The sequence below is a fragment of the Macaca nemestrina genome, chromosome 17 (assembly GCF_043159975.1).
Source record: "Macaca nemestrina isolate mMacNem1 chromosome 17, mMacNem.hap1, whole genome shotgun sequence".
In the NCBI taxonomy this organism is placed as follows: Eukaryota; Metazoa; Chordata; class Mammalia; order Primates; family Cercopithecidae; genus Macaca; species Macaca nemestrina.
This window is the reverse complement of record NC_092141.1, coordinates 58,277,908-58,293,192: the sequence shown is the minus strand read 5'-3', so window position 1 is coordinate 58,293,192 and position 15,285 is coordinate 58,277,908. Positions and strand designations below refer to the sequence as shown.

At 52.6% G+C, this 15,285-nt stretch overlaps 1 long non-coding RNA gene across 1 annotated transcript; it reads left to right on the top strand.

The window, feature by feature from the left end:
* The first annotated feature begins 3,009 nt into the window (after positions 1-3,009).
* On the top strand, positions 3,010-6,716 carry LOC105472398 (uncharacterized). Its single transcript, XR_981558.2, has 4 exons — positions 3,010-3,105; positions 3,341-3,403; positions 5,981-6,126; positions 6,521-6,716. It is a non-coding gene; the product is annotated as an uncharacterized lncRNA (long non-coding RNA).
* Positions 6,717-15,285: the final 8,569 nt, after the last annotated feature.

Genomic DNA, 15,285 nt, shown 5'->3' with positions numbered 1-15,285 from the left:
GACTGGGTGCGGTGACACATGCCTGTAATCCTAGCACATTGGGAGGCTGAGGAAGATGGATCACTTGAGGTCAGGAGTTTGAGACTAGCCTGGCCAACATGGTGAAACCCCATCTTTACTAAAAATACAAAAATTACCTGGGTATGGTGGTACATGCCTGTAGTCCCAGCTACTCGGGAGGCTGAGCCAGGAGAATCACTTGAACCCGGGAGCCAGTGGTTGCAGTGCACTGAGATAGCACCACTGCACCCCAGCCTGGGCGATAGAGCGAGGCCTTGTCTCAAAAAAAGAAGAAGAAGAAAGAAGAAAGAAGGAAGAAGGAAGGAAGAAGAAGGAAGGAGGAAGAAGAAGGTGGAGCATGATGAACCCAGCTAAGTGAGCTACTGCTACTCCAGGCATGAGCAGTGGTATTCCCCAAGCAGGGGAGAATGGTTTCTTAGGTATCCTGAAGTGTTAGAGAAATTATATCCCGAGAGTCTTACAATGAAGATCTGAATTTATCCTACAAAGGTTATTTATTGGCCCCACTCTAAAAACTTTAAAACTGGTAGAAAAAGGACTAGCTCAGCAGATGTGCAGTGCCAGCCTGTTAGGTTTCCTCAACTCTTGCTCCAAGGGTAGATCCTTTCTACTGCCTGTACTTTCTTGCAATGTGTCTGAATATAAAAAGAAAGCTTAATCCTTGTCTTTGGGCAGCTACATCCCTTGAGTTAGTGAAGCCCGGAGCTCACTGGTGACTAATGGCAAGGTGGAACAATGGGTCAGACAGGGAGGTGAGAGCAGGGGTGGGACACTGACAGCAAAAATATGAAGTTCTCCAGCTCCAGTGCCTACCCCAGTTATCAGCCTGTGCTAATGAAAAGCGAAGACTCCGGAAAAGAAACTCAGCTGCCTTGGCCTCCGGAAGAAACAGTTTTGATGGGGGCTGGGGGAGCAGCAGGCAGGGGAATAGGATGAGGCTGCCAGCATGGCAGTAACTCTGTTTAAAAACACACTTGGCCAGGCGCGTGGCTCACGTCTGTAATCCCAGCACTTGGGGAGGCTGAGGTGTGTGGATCACCTGAGGAGTTCGAGACTGGCCTGACCAATGTGGTGAAACCCCGTCTCTACTAAAAATACAAGAATTACCTGGGTGTGGTGGCGCGCACCTGTAGTCCCAGCTACTCAGGAGGCTGAGGCAGGAGAATTGCTTGAACCCAGGAGGCAGAAGTTGCAGTGAGCAGAGATCGCATCACTGCACTCCAGCCTAAGCCACAGAGTGAGACTCCATCTAAAAAATAAAACAAAAACACTCTCACAGGATGGGAAGAGCTAGCAAAAGGAAAATAATTATAGCATTTTAGCCAACACTGTATCTGCTTAAATTCACATATAAATAGATCCTTAAGCCCTTCCCTACTCAGCATAGCCGCTTTAACCTCATCCATGAGCAGGGACTTTGAGGGGGCAGGAGAATGTTTTCTGGTGAAGCAAAGAACCACCCCCCACAACCAAAGCACCATACAAACTTACAAAAAAAAAAAAACCTTGCTCAGTCCCTGGGGAAGAGAAAAGGCCAGGATATGGAACAGGGAGGGAAGGGCTGCATTCAAAATCCCGTCCTACCCATACATTGTAAAATGGTACAACCACTTTAGGAAACACTTGGGTGGTTTCTTTAAAAGTGAAACATACGCTTACCATGTGACCCAACAATCCCTCTTCTAGTTACTAATGTGAGAGAAATGAACACATGCATCCACATGATGATTTAGATACTAATGTTCATAGCTGCTTTATTCATAATAGCTGCCAACTGGAAATAACCCAGATGTCCAAACACAGGTGAACGGACACACAAACTGTAACATGTCCATATAATGGAATGTGTTACTCTGCAATAACAAGGAAAGAACTATGATAGACACAACAATATGAACGAATCTGGAAATCATTAGGCTGAAGAGGAAAAGTCAGATGTAAGAGTAGAGTAGAAACTATATAGTAATGTATGTGAAACATGCAAATCTGATCTGTCAGGACAGAAAGCAGATTGGTGCTTGCCTGGGGCCAGGGAAGGGGCGTGACTGACTCACAGGGGGCCACAGGGAACCTTTCAGGGTGACGGAAATGTTCTCCACCTTGGTTATTGTGGTAGGTTTGCAAACATACAACAGTGCACCTACAATGGGCACATTTTATTGTGCGTAAGTTAGACCTCAACAAAGTTGACTTAAGAAATAATTCCTTCCCGAGAGCCTGGCCTACGAGGTGCGGGCAAACAGAGGGGCCTCCCTCAAGGCGCTGGTGAGATTGCCAAGCTGGAAAAACAGCTCGCTGGCAGCCTGGAAAAGGCCCTTCTCTGGCTCTTGATCCTTAAAAGGCTGGAATTTCTGGCTGAACAAGAAGGCCTGGGCCCAGTCCCCAGGGGGCAGCTTCTCCTCAGTCCTGGGCAGGGTGCCCGGCCACCCCTCACACAGGTGCTGGCTTGCTGCCCAAACACAGGACCAAGGGGCCTGGGCAGGCCCCCACAGCCCCGCTGGGGGAAGAGGAGGAGACCAGCCCGTAGCCAGCCCAGCCTCGGCCCCGGCAGCCTGTGGCTGGCAGGGCCTCTGCCTACACAGCAAGCTCTCAGAGTGTGGGGATGGGAGCAGCGCCCAGGTACCCACCCAGCTCCCCCAACCCAGAGTGTCACCAGTGACCTTTACCCTGAATGGGGATGGTTTTAACAGCCCCTAGAGAGAGTCAGGGCATCTGTGACAGGACAGGGTCTGAGTCCCGGACTTTCACCTCTCAGCCCAGTGCCCTTTTCCCCACACCAGCCCAAGCTCCCAGTGATTCGCTGGGGGAGGGATTTCTAATGGGGCTGGTTCTGAAGAAAAGCTCTCTAGGGCAGGGCCTGTGAAACCCAAGGACTGACTGCTGCGGGGGCTGGGCAGCCTTTGGGGACAGTGGAGGGGAGAGGGTGGCGGAACCTAAACAGCTGCAGCCCGTGCCTTGTCCAAGGGCAACCCAGCCTCCCAGGTGTGGGCATCGCCTCTGCCTCTGACCTGAGTCTCAGACCAGAACCAGCTGAGGCCTGGGTGCTCCCTTCAGACCCTTCTGGTTCTGCAATTCAAGGTCCAGGTAACCCCCTGTGGGGTCATAGAGAAGCTTGCAGAGGGTGGAGCCTGGGACCCGATTCTGCTCACCCTGGGTTCTGGCCAGCCAGTACCTTCTGGCAGCAGGGATCCTCCGGGTCCCAGGAGCCCTGGAACCTCCTCTGCTCCCTCTGGCTCTGGCTCTGTCTCCCGCCCCACCCCCTTCCCTGTTGCCACCTGCGCCTGTTTTTCTGGCCTTGCTCAATCTCTCCAATCCACAGGCTGTTTGTTCCCAGGGGTCGCCTCCCCTTATCTCCCAGGCAGCTGCTGGCCATGGCCTGAAGGTACAGAATTCATTGTTAACTCTTCAGCTTCCCTCACACACTCCACCCCCAAAAACCATAGCAGCAAAGAGCACCAGGGAGAGTCCAGGGTTGGGGGCTTAGGCAGTCTGTGGTCTGGCCCTCCCTGCTGTGTGACCTTGCCTCATTGTGTGATCTTGAACTGGTCACTTACCCCCTGCACTTCTGTTTTCTCATTGGTAAAATGAGAGCATTTTATGTTTTTATTACCCCAGCTCTGCACCTCTTCCCCTGCCACACACACACTCACACACTCTTTCTTTCTCTCTCTCTGTCTCTCTGTTTTTAAAATGTAGGGCCATCAAATAGCACCTATCCAATAATTACTAATTCAGGAGCTGATTTTTTTTTTTAGATGGAGTCTCGCTCTTGTCCCCCAGGCTGGAGTGCAATGGTGCGATCTCAGCTCACTGCAACATCTGCCTCCCAGGTTCAAGCTATTCTCCTGCCTCAGCCTCCCAAGTAGCTGGGATTACAGGTGCCTGCCACCACGCCCGGCTAATTTTTGTATTGTTAGTAGAGATGGGGTTTCCCCATGTTAGCCAGGCTGGTCTCAAACTCCTGACCTCATGATCTGCCTACCTCGGCCTCCCAAAGTGCTGGGATTACAGGCATGAGCCACCGTGCCCGGCCAGGAGCTGATTTTGTATGAAACAAAACTAATCAGAGCTTCTGAGCAGCATGTCCTGGTTTTGTTTCATACAAAACAGAATCCTGAATTGGTAATTACTGAATAAATATACATTTATCATGTTCCTCATTATAATTCCAGCAATGAAACTTGACATTTTAGTTAAGCCCATGAACCCTTCTCACAGATAAATGTTCTATTTTCTGTTAGGGTTTTAGAAAGATAAAAAACAGCAACAGGTCTCTTTCTCCCTGCTCTTTTCTGATCTGGGGTGGGGCGTGGGGAGCCAGGAACAGGTGATCTTCCAGACCCCTTGTATTGCTGGGTTAGGAGGCCCACGTGTGTCCCATTGGTGACTACACTAGTCAATCATTAGGCCCATCATCAGTCCAACCTACCAATGCCTGGCCCCCATCAGAGACCAGTACAGAATAGAAAAGGGCCAGTAGGACCAGGGTGGAAAACCCTGCTCCCATCACAAACCCTTCTGCCTCTGCCCGCCCAGCCCGCAATGAACACCGGAATTCAGAGCTACTGTCAGTGGAAATGGGAAGGGACCACTGCTGTAGGCACCTTAGGATTTCTCCAATGGATGAGAAAGACTGGTTAAGAGTCCAGGGGGGCACGGTGGCTCACACCTGTAATTCCAGCACTTTGGGAGGCTGAGGCAGGAGGATCACCTGAGGCCAGGAGTTCGAGATCAGCCTGGCCAACATGGTGAAACCCCATCTCTACTAAAAATACAAAAAATTAGCTGGGGAAGGTGATGGGCACCTGTAACCCCAGCTACTGGGGAGGCTCAGGCAGGAGAATCGCTTAAACCTGGGAGGCAGAGGCTGCAGTGAGCCAAGATCACGCCACTGCACTCCAACCTGAACAACAGAGTGAGACTCTGTCTCAAAAAAAAAAAAAAAAAAAAAAAAAAGGGCCAGGCACAGTGGCTCACACCTATTATCCCAGCACTTTGAGAGACCATGAGGTCAAGAGATCAAGACCATCCTGGCCAACCTGGTGAAATCCCATCTCTACTAAAACAGAAACAAAAACAAAATACAAAAAAGTTAGCCGGGCGTGGTGGCACGCACCTGTAGTCCCAACTACTCAGGAGGTTGAGGCAGGAGAATCACTTGAACCCAGGAGGCGGAGGTTGCAGTAAGCTGAGATCGCACCACTGCACTCTAGCCTGGGGTGAGACTCCGTCTCAAAAAAGAAAAAAAAATCCATTCCCGACTGGACACTCCACCATGATGTCTTAGAGGTGCCAAATTCAATCTGTTTAAACCACCCCATTATTCTCCCTCTGGGGATGGAAGAGATGCCCCTCTGGCTGGACCCCCCCACCTTTACAACTGACCATCAATCACCCAGGCTCTGCCTTCTGACCCTTAACTCCCCTCAGCCCCTGTCAGGACCTCTAGGCCAAAGCTCCAGTTCCTAATGGTGTTTTCTCCTTCACCTTCCTCAGCCCAGGCCTCACTAGGGCCCTCCTGGCTCATGATGGGGGTCTCCTGTCTTCCCACCCAGCACCACACTGAAGCCAGGGGGCTTGTTCACATGACTTGTGATTGATCATCCATAGCCTTTGTCAAAACCTTCAGTGACTTCATGCAAAGACACAGCATGTGTGCGAGACAATGGGGAGAAAAGCAGGGAGTAACTGAAGTTGTTGGGGGAAAGGTGGTGAACCATTGATCACTCCAGACCTTTAATTTCACAAATGAGAAATCTGAGACTCAGAGACACAGAGTACCCAGCTCAAGGTCACCCAGCAAGGCAGAGGCAGACGGTGTATTTGGGGGACAGTGATGCTCTGTCCCACCTGGCACGCTGTCCATCCCCCATGTCCTCACTGGGCACTGCACTCCAGCCACATGGAACTTCTGTGTGCCTTAAACTTACACCTCTTTCACCCTACTTCCTTCATGTAGGCATGTCCTTCCTCCCCTCCCCACATCCACAGTCCTAGCCACCCGCCCAGGCCCAGCTCAAGTGCTGCCTCCTCCAGGAAGGGTTCCCTGAATGCCTGTGCTGACCTCCTCTGCGTGCCTCCCCTCCCATCACTCAGCATTCTCAGGTTTGTTTAGAATCATTCCTGGGCATGTCCTCCAGGAGGGGTGGGACTTGCCTTACTCACCTTCATATCTCCAAGAGTACCCTGCATAGTGCCTGGCCTGTCACAGGTGCTCAACAGGTATTTCTGGAAGGAATTATCATTACATTTATATTGTCGCTATGCATGTCTGGCATTGACAGTTGAGTCAGCCACTGTGCTCAGTATACGAGTCAGAACACAGGCGTCTTCAAAACAGGCCCAACGATTAGCCCCATTTCACAGATGAGGAAACTGAGGCTCAAAGGAAATTGATTGCTTGCCCTGGGTCTCACTGCAGGAAGGAGGCAGAGTTGAAAGTTGACCCTGAGTGCAGCTGATTCTAAAGCCTGTGACTCTCTCTCTTTTTTTTTTAAAGATGGAGTCTTGCTGTGTTGCCCAGGCTGGAGTGCAGTGGCACAATCTCTGTTCACTTCAACCTCTGCCTCCTGAGTTCAAGCGATTCTCCTGCCTCAGCCTCCCAAGCAGCTGGATTACAGGCACGCACCACCATGCCCGGCTAATTTTTGTAATTTTAGTAGAGACGGGGTGTCACTGTGTTAGCCAGGCTGGTCTCGAACTCCTGACCTCAGGTGATCTGCCTGCCTCTGCCTCCCAAAGTACTGGGATTACAGGTGTGAGCCATAGCGCCCGGCCCGGCCAAGCCTGTAACTGTTAATCTCTGTGTTCTCTCTGCAGCACGGATGACAGTGATCCTGGAGGCTGGCTGGGAAGCTGGCTGGGACTCTGCCACCCCCAATGGCCCTTGTAGCCTTGGGGAGTCCTGTGATCCAAGGCCGGAGGACTGAGTCCCCTCCAGGTCTCATAGCAGACGAATAGCAGGTTCGCCCAGGCCTGTTTTGTCATGGACCCTGCCGCATTCAGAGGCCGCCCTCCTCTGTGGTTTAGAGCATGCCCTGGAATCCCTAGCATAGCCAGGTGATGAGAGTTCCCCGCTGGCCGCCTGCCACAGGAACACAAAGTACCTTTGCACATAACCTTTCTTTGTCCCCTGCTGGTGACGGCAAATAGGGCAGGCCCAGGGCAACGTGGTAAGGTGACAGAAGTTTGTTTTGGACAGTGTTTGCAGCTTCTCTGTTCCTTTTCCACCAGGGGTTACCTCCTGCTGGCTGACCCCTTCCTGTGCTGCGGGCTGGAATATAGGGTTTAACCCTGTTATAACCCAGAGGAACACAAAAGGAGGAACATCAGGCTTTATGGAGAGACCGGAAATGAAGTGGAGGTTTTCCTTGCTCATGAAACCTGGCTCACCCTACAGGTAGTCCCAAAGAGAGCTTGTGATTTTCTTTCCCCTTTGGTCCTCCCACCCTTTCAGAGCTCTCTGGGAAGCAGTGCTCTCACTGCTTTCCCTCCCCGATCAGAGTCCCTGTGCCAAGGCTCCTGGATACGGGGGCTGGAAAACCTCCTGTCCCTTCCACCACTCCTGTGTCCTCCAGGGAAGGGGTCTGGGATCTCGGGGCTCACCCCCACCTGTGTGCCAGCCCCTGTGCTAGGCCTGCACAGACATCAGCTCGCTGATCACTACGAGAACCTCAACACAACTCCCTGGAGCGTGAGTTGCTGGGATTTGAACTTTGGTCCGTTTGGCTGCAAAGCCCGTGCTGCTACGATTCTCTTTCCACTTGCTGCACCCCATGTCCCTCTGGGCAAGTCTGACAGCCTAGCTGCCCTCAGCTGCCTGGCCCCGTGGTGTCCCAGAGGGCGAGGGGAGCACAGGGACTGGGCACAGAGGGCAGCTGGGGTGAAGGCAAGGGGGCTGCCCAGCACAATGGTTCTGCTCTAGAGGTGCGGTCAGGCCGCCTGGGTTGGCGTATGCCTGGGTCTGTCATCGTGGGCAACGTGACCAGCCTAAACCTCAGTTTTCTCTTTTATCACCTATTCCTGTTTCTGGAGACTCTTGTGAGGATTAAATGAGATAAAGTCCAAGCCAAGTGCTTTGCATAGTGGCACAGGGTAGGTGCTCAAAAAAAGTTTGTTGTCTGCCTGTGGTTTGGGTGGGGGCAGGGTGGGGCTATGACGGTGAAGAAATGACACAGAAACCCACAGGAAACTTCATCACCTAGATGGTAGATGGATGGCACATTCAAGGGACGTAACAAAACGAGAAGAAAAAACTTTTACATTTTGGCTGAGCAAAGGCAACAATATAATTACCATCATTTGTAAAAACTGCCTCCCATTAATGTCTAATTCCCACAAAGCGCAACAATGATTATCTCATTAACTATGTGTCAGATTAACTTTGTTGCAGGTTTTATTTGATTAAAACAGTGAACTCACAACACGTAGGCTCATTCTTCATAGTTTGTGGTTTCTGAAGCATAGTCTTCTGTTGGCAACTTTTTCTAAATTAGAAGGCATGTTTCTGGGTGTTTTTTTGAAATTTAGTTATCTGGAGTCCCAAAGCACCCAGGGTGGGGGGAAGGGCTCAGAGCTTCCTATTAGCTTTCACCTTTGGATTTGCTAAGGCCAGTGATGAAAGATGAATTATGTATCCATATTTTCAAGACTTTGGGGGCTGCGCTTGGGCTTGGGCTGGGTGCTGTTCCTCATGCCTGTAATCCCTGCTCTTTAGGAGACTGAGACAGATGGATCACATGAAGCCAGGAGTTCAAGACCAGCTTGGCCAACACAGTGAAACCCTGTCTCTACTAAAAATACAAAAATGAGCCAGTCATGGTGGCAGCACCTATAATCCCAGCTACTCAGGAGGCTGAGCCAGGAGAATCGCTTGAACCCAGAAGGTGGAGGTTGCAGTGAGCCAAGATCATGCCACTGCACTCTAGCTTAGCCAACGGAGCAAGACTCTGTCTCAAAAAAAAGTATTATTCGAATATAATATTCAAACAGTGGAACCTGTTTTTCCAAGGCAATCTCATGCCGAACCCCCATGTATAAATCACAGGAGAGTGGAGCTGCTCAAGGCACTGTGAGCTGCTGCTTCCAGCTCCCAGCCTGGAGATCACTCAGTGGACAGGCCCTGGAGCACAGAGGGTGAAAACCCAGCACTATCAGTCTGCAACTCACATTTTCAGACCTAATTCTTTTTCTTTCCTGTTCTCTTTTCTTTCTTTCTTCCCTCCCTCCCTCCCTCCCTCCCTCCCTCCCTCCCTCCCTCCTTCCTTCCTTCCTTCCTTCCTTCCTTCCTTCCTTCCTTCCTTCCTTCCTTCCTTCCTTCCTTCCTTCCTTCCTTCCTTCTTTCCTTCTTTCAGACAGAGTCTCACTGTGTCGCCCAGGCTGGAATGCAGTCTCAGCTCACTGCAGCCTCCACCCCCTCAGGTTCAAGCAATTCTCCTGCCTCAGTCTCCTGAGTAGCCGGGATTACAGGCGCCCACCACCATGTTGACTAGTTTTTGTATTTTTAGTAGAGACAGGGTTTCGCCATGTTGGCCAGGCTGGTCTCAAACTCCTGACCTCAGGTGATCCACCCGCCTCTGCCTCCCAAAGTGCTGGGATTACAGGCGTGAGCCACCGTGCCCGGCCTCACACCTACTTTTCTAAACCTGCAAATGACACTGTAGGTTGCTTAAGGGCCCGTGTACATAGTAAAAGTATGAAAACATGCATAGGAAGTGCGCTGGTTTCAAGTCAATGGTCTCCTCTGATGAGGGAGGAAGGAGGATGGGCACTTCAGTTCTGTTGCCAAAATTCAATTTTTTGATTGAAAGAGACCTGAAGAGAATATAGTGAAACACTAACATGTGTTCAAACTTAGTGGTGGGTTAGTGGCTGAGATATTAATCTGTACTTTTCTGTATATTTGAAATCTTTTACAACTTTAATTTGAAACTTTAAGAAGGACAAATAAATATAATCTGATCTCACCTTAGGCATAGAATTTTTTTTTTTTTTTTTTTTTTTGGGACAGAGTCTCGCTCTGTCTCCCAGGCTGGAGTGCAGTGGCGTGATCTCGGCTTACCGCAACCTCCACGCTTCAGTCACCCAAGTAGCTGGGACTACAGGCATGTGCCACCATGCCTGGCTAATTTTTTTTTTTTTTTTTTTTTTTTTTTTTGAGAAGGAGTCTCGCTCTGTCGCCCAGGCTGGAGTGCAGTGGCCGGATCTCAGCTCACTGCAAGCTCCGCCTCCTGGGTTCACGCCATTCTCCTGCCTCAGCCTCCCGAGCGGGTGGGACTACAGGCACCCGCCACCGCGCCCGGCTAATTTTTTTTTGTATTTTTAGTAGAGACAGGGTTTCACTATGGTCTCGATCTCCTGACCCTGTGATCCGCCCGCCTCAGCCTCCCAAAGTGCTGGGATTACAGGTTTGAGCCACCGCGCCCAGCCAATGCCCGGCTAATTTTTGTATTTTTAGTAGAGATGAGGCTTCACCATGTTGGTCAGGCTGGTCTCAAACTCTTGACCTTGTGATCTGCCCGCCTCGGCCTCCCAAAGTGCTGGGATTACAGGCGTGAACCACCGCACCCGGCCAGGCATAGAATATTTTTAAATGATCAAGTAAAATGTAACTTTCCCTCCCCACAACACACTTGGTAATCCCTAAGACCGCCCCCCCACCCCACCCCCCACTTTCTGCTCTGGTAGTTCAGGAATGTAGGTGCTCAGTTGACCAAGGGTCAGGAGTTCTGAGGAAGCAGACAGAAGCTGAGCAGTTATTCAGTAAGTATTGACTCTACCTTTGGGGTATCAGGTATGTGGGGGGCCCAGGGAATTGAGACCCAACCCTGATTCAAGAGGAGCCTGAGAGCGGTGAGACCTTTCATGGATAACCTGGCCTCAGGGATGGCTGTGATGGGCCGAGGGAGGAGGAGGGAACTGCCCCTCTCTAGCTCCCATGCCCCCAGCCTGCGGTCTCTGGGTGGACGGAGGCCCCTCCTCTCCATCGCTCACTGCTCTTCCCTATCCCTTCGCAGCTTGACTCTCCAATGCACTGCGGATGGCCTTGGACCCCTCTGGCCGAGTTTTGAGGGGCTCAGCTCACCCCTCTGAATGTGTGTGTGTTCTCCCCTGGGCCCCATCTCTGGTTCCTCCCAGTCACCCTTTCCCCCACATCCACTGATGAGGCCCCAAGCTCAGAAAGTTTAGGAGACCTGTCAGGGTCACCCTTCTGGGCTGGGCATGGCAGGAGGAGGGTTGTGGGAGGGCAGCCGTGTACCAAGTCCAGTGAGGTTATTTCACCCCAACAAACAAGTCCTGCTGGTTTGCCATTTGGAGAGAGTTTGGCCCCAATTCCCATGGGCTGGTTAAATGGTAACTTGTCTTCAGTTTTTTTGTGGAAATGTGACAGGGCACAGGCCACCAGCTAGGCCAGAAAAGCCGTGCGAGGCCCAGCTAGCTCTGGGCATTGGACTGCAAGCCACGCTTTGCTTTGCCCCTTCCCTTCCCTTCCCTTACCTTCCCCTTCCTTCCCTTCTTCTCCTCTCTTCTCTTTCGAGACAGAGTCTCACTCTGTCACCTAGGCTGGAGTGCAGTGGCACGATCTTGGCTCACCACAACTTCTGCCTCACAGGTTCAAGCGATTCTCCTGCCTCAGCCTCCCGAGTAGCTGGGATTATAGGCACCCGCCACCACGCCCAGCTAATTTTGTAGTTTTAGTAGAAACAGGGATTTTCTGTGTTGGCCAGGCTGGTCTCAAACTCCTGACCTCAAGTGATTCACCTGCCTCTGCCTCCCAAAGTGTTGAGATTATAGGCATGAGCCACCGCGCCTGGCTCTTTTCTTTCTTTCTTTTTCTTTTCTTTCTTCCTTTTCTTCCCCAAGGTCTCACCCTGTTGCTGAGGCTGGAGTACAATGGCATGATTATGGCTCACTATAACCTTGAACTCCCAGGCTCAAGTGATCCTCCAGCCTCAGCCTCAGCCTCCCAAGTACTAGAATTACCAGGACTACAGACACATGCCATGCCTGGCTAATTTTTTTTTTTTTTTGAGACTGGGTCTGGCTATGCTGCCCAGGCTAAGCAATACTTATTTTCCTTATTTTTTATTCTAAAAAGATTCCAGAATCTTCCCCTTTCACATGTCTTCCTAGCCAGATGAGTAAGAGCAAGGAGTGGTGATGTTAATAACAGAGTGACACAGCCATTGAGGCAGATTTCTTAATCAAGAGCAGCTGTGCCCATTTTACAGGAGGAACAACTGACACAGAGAGGAGTGAGGTCACTATGAGTCACTGGCCTTTCTGGCCTAATTCAGACTTGGCTCAATATGGCTGAGCCAAAGAGACAGAGCAGGCTGGGGGTGGGGATGGAAAGAAACTCTGGTTCTTCAAAGAGAGTTGTCTGTCCTTGAGTTGACAACTCCAAAGAGAGTTGACCATCTCAAGTGTGGGATGGGGATAGGGGCCCACTCCTTCCCTTTATTCAGTGCCTGCCTGATTAGAGCTGGACATATAGGATCTCGTCTGCTCCCACAACCACCATCTAAAATAGGCAGAGCAGGTTTTACTTGCCCTGTGTTACAGACAAGGAAACAGAGTCAGCAAGATTAGGAGCCTTGTCCAGTTCCACAGCTGGTCAGGCCCAGGGAGACCAGGCCTCTGGACACCAGCTCAAGATGCAGGCTGCGATTTTCAAGCTTATACCAGGCCTGACTCTGTTTCCAGCAAAAGAACCCCAGGACACCATGTTTCTGAGCTGAGTGTTACATAGATCAAGGGCTAAGGACTTGGGAGGACCTTTCCTGAAATTAACAGCTGCTTCGAGAGTGAGGCTTCCGACCAACCCTTTCTTTATTTCATCTGGGGCTGGTTTGGCAGACGTCCACCCCCAGCCCACAATCCCAGGTGGACACAGGGAGTTCTCTCCAGCTTTTGGAGGCCCTGGGGAGGAGGAAGCCTCGCTCACCCACTCCTGGACAGTGTGTGTGAGCCCTCAGGCGCCCAGGGTGGGCAATGCTTCCCAGGCAGAGAGGGCATGCAATGCAAGTGAGGTGTTCATTAGACAGACCCGGGGCACTCCAAGCCCCATAGAGTGACTCACTTTCTCTCTTGGTACCCCCCAAATGACCCTACCTTCCTCAGCAGGTCTTGTGAAGGCGCAGTGACACAATGTGTGTGAAAAAGGCTTGAGCAGGGCCTGGTGCACAGTAGGTGCTCAACAGCTGCCCTCCCCAGCCCCCAGCCACGGCTTCCTGTGCCCCTGTGCTGTGATTTCAGCCTCAGAGGAGCGGGAGACCCCAGGATTTCCCCAGGAGGGAGTCTGGCATCCTCGCCATCGTGGTGGGCCCCTGTGCTGACCCGTCGAGGCCACTCAGTGCTCTGCTGGGGTGGGAGATTCTTCACTGAGGAATCTGCAGAGGTCAGGGGGAAGCAGGAGCCAGGGCCACAGGGAAGGCCGGCCAAGGACAGCTGCCCACAGCAGGCCACAGCTGGGGCCCTCCCCACACTGCAGGCTGGCTTGTTTTTCATGCAAAACCATGTTATGTAAATCAGTGCTGGGTTGAGCACACTCAAGTCAGAGTCAAGAACTGGGTCCTCCACCCCCCATTCAGGGTGTCTGAAGGCCTAGGCCAGCATGCTCATTATTCAACCACAGCAGGTGGCCAAGCCAGCTGGGCTCTTCCCCAAATGCTTTCAGGGAGGGACCCTAGGCCTAAGACCTGGGGTCCACAGCCCTGAGGGGAGGGGGCAGAGGATGCAGCCTAGCAAAGCCCAGTACCTGGTGAGTAGGGAGGGGTCCTCCCAGATGGTTCCAACCTTTGACCCAAATTCCTCCGTCTTGGAGGCAAAGGGAAAGGATGTGGCTGATCCACCCAGAGCCAAGGCCAGCCACCAGCCTTTCATGGAGCCAGGCAGCTTCGAGAAGCCACTGAGGCTCCTTGTGCTCCTCGTGTGGGCACAAAGTGTGGACTCCTGGAGGGGGTCCTTGGACCTCTATCTCAGCAGGGACATTCCTCCTCCCCTCACCTTCCAGACCTCCTGCTCCAGATGCCTGGCTTCTCCAGGGCACCCCGATGGGTGGCTCTGCCACCCCAGGACACTGGACTGGGGCCACCCTTTCAGAACCGGTTTGAAGCCAAACAATGGCACATCGCAGCCCAGCTGAGCCAGAGGCCTCAGCAGGGTGATCACAAGTGAGGCTGTGGCCAAGAGGGGCATAGGTGCCAGGGACTCAGAGGCAGGCAAGGCGCGAGTGCCAGCAAGCCCCTACTGCCTAGCATGGCGGCCCCATGGCTTCCTCTCTTCCCCATGACCTGACCGCAGCTTTGAGGACAGCACTTGCCCTCCCCTCCCAAGCAGCAGGCCCCTTCCCTGGCCCAGAGGTGAAGCAGGGTGACTTCCCCAGGGAGAGGAAGCAGAATGATGGCCTGCAGCCTTCCTGCCGCAGGAGGGGCACTTCAGGTCAGAATGGCCGTCTCAACCTCATGGAAGCCTCCCTCTGGATTGATAAATGACCGCTGTTGTGGCAGGAGGTCCACCTTCCCACAAAGGGAGCCAAGAGCCCAGAGGGGTCCCTGGGGCCCAGGGAGGGCGGGACACAGGCGTCTGGGTGGAAGTTGGACAAAGTCTGGCGGAATGGGGCATGAGGGCACAGGAAGACCCTGGCTGGGACACTGAGTGGGGACAATCCCCAGCAATTCCCTTGGAGATAAAGAGCCTGTGGCAGGTCCCAGACCCTGACAGGAGACAGACAAGAGGGGACAAGCTGGTGGTGGGGGTGAGCTGGCTAGGCAGAAAGCTCTGTGGACACCTGAGGCCTCCTCCTGGAATTGCCCCAAGCCGTGTGGCTAAGGCCTAGGGAGACCCTCACCATGTGGGGTGGGGGCCCCTAGCCAAAGTTGGGAAAGGGCGGGGCCTGCAGAGAGCCTCCTGAGGACCGCAGCAGAGAGGAAGCCCTTGAGGCCTTTCTGAGCTCCCCGCTGCCTGGCTTCCCTCCTGCCCAGCACACCGTGGGTGGACTCCAACCTACGGCTTCACTGATCTCAGAAGGCCCCACCCTCTCCCTCCTTGTGCTTCTGACTGTTTATTTCCTGCAGAGGAGTCGGCGTTACTGCCACTGAGAACAGAGATGGCTCACCGAGAGGGCCTGCCCGCAGGGCACAGGGGACCCTTGCCTGTACCCCCCGCACCCTAGCTCCATCCTAATCCTGGGATATAAGCTTGGGCCTGTGTCACAGCTGCTTCCTGGGCCTCCAAATCCTCATCCTTGAGCTGAGGGTGTGA